The sequence below is a fragment of the Nicotiana tomentosiformis genome, chromosome 2 (assembly GCF_000390325.3).
Source record: "Nicotiana tomentosiformis chromosome 2, ASM39032v3, whole genome shotgun sequence".
NCBI lineage: Eukaryota > Viridiplantae > Streptophyta > Magnoliopsida > Solanales > Solanaceae > Nicotiana > Nicotiana tomentosiformis.
Genome location: NC_090813.1, coordinates 130,021,073 through 130,022,623, shown reverse-complemented (window position 1 = coordinate 130,022,623; position 1,551 = coordinate 130,021,073). Strand labels below are relative to the sequence as shown.

General features: G+C 39.7%; 1 long non-coding RNA gene across 1 annotated transcript; it reads left to right on the top strand.

Moving 5' to 3' along the window:
* LOC104114361 (uncharacterized) lies at positions 1-1,290 on the top strand. Its single transcript, XR_011414241.1, has 2 exons — positions 1-391; positions 742-1,290. It is a non-coding gene; the product is annotated as an uncharacterized lncRNA (long non-coding RNA).
* Positions 1,291-1,551: the final 261 nt, after the last annotated feature.

The following is a 1,551-nucleotide window of genomic DNA, read 5'->3' as shown; positions in this document are numbered from 1 at the left end:
ATAATGAAATGTTAAACTTGTGTCATTTAGATATGCGGGCTGGGGCGGGGCGGGGCAGGTTGAAATTTTGCGTGTTTTTATCCCAACAAGCCCCGCTGCCATCCCTATTTTTATCCCCTCCCTTTAAGCCCATATAAACTCACCTTTCCCCGCCACACCGAATCTAAGGCATGTCTCTTTGTTTCTCTCAACCCTGGAGGTTTCATCATGAAAGGAGGTAAATCCGTTGTCAAAACTAATAACATGATTGGTGTGAAGAAAAATGCTCCGGTGACTAAGAAAATGAAGGAAGTAAAAATGGAGCAAATGGAATTGTCAGATTGTGAAGAAGAAAGCGTTCATCCAACGAATTTCTCCAATGGTGGGGGAAATCCATGCTATCCACATCCAGGTAATATCGACCTCTTTATACATTAGGTACATTTAATTGCTTTTAGTTTATCTATTCATCCATGAAAATCAATGGCGCACACAATAAAAACAAATGAGAGCCAGTGACAAACACAATGAAAACAAAGGATGGATACAGATCATACCGACTAATTGGGATTAAGTCCTAATTGCTGTTGTACTTGTATTAAGTTTGCTATTTCTGTATTACTTAAAACACTCTTTTAGCCTATTTAAAGACTTGTATATCATCATGACTATAAGTATGAGAGTGCCCTTGAGTCCCTCCCCAAAGCCCTTCTTATCCCTTCCCTTTCAGCCATACACTCACCTTGCTGCACCACAATAAAGCTAGGGCATATCTCTTAACAAACCCGAGAGGCCTGCATGTGCTTTCTTCGTTTTCATGGAGGAGTTCAGGAAGCAGTTGTCAGATGCTGAGAAAGCTCCTTACGAGGCAGAGGCAAATAAAAGGAGGGCGGAATATCAATAGAAGAAGGATGCTTATGACAGGCGAGTAGCTGCTGGATCTGCAGAGGAGGAGGAATTTGACAACTCAATGTCCGAGGTTGATGAGGAAGAGGGAAGCCGAGAGGAAGAGGATGAAGGGGATGGCAATTGAAGAAGCTTTTAGTCGATGAGGAAACCGGTGAGGAGGCTTCTGTAATATCTGCAACATATGACTTCTTCTTTTTCCCGTGTAATACTTGCAATTTTTTTTTAAAAATTTTTATGAGTTAAAGATGAATTTAGGGGAGCTGCTTGTAAAGCTCAATAGTTTATGCACATTTTATTTTGATGCTGCTAATTCATAGTTCAGGCAGGTGGTTATCCTTCTTGGCTTGTATGTGGTTTTCCATCTGATTCGTTTCTTTCTAATGTTCTAGTTTGTTGGTAAAATATCTTTGTTGTTGACATAAGCTCTCTTCGGAATTGGGATAGCTTTCTGTTCTCCCTCTTCTATGGATGAGTTATTTAGTATTGTAATGAATTGCAGGCGTCCTAGTATGTCCAAATGTATATTAGTTATTCAAATCGGCGGTTCAACTGGTTCAGTATTGATAAGCAATTGATTGATTGATAGTGTAGATAGATGCATTAGTATATGTCCTTACATTTGTCATCACCTTTGTATGCAAGTTTCGTATCTTGTTTCTATTG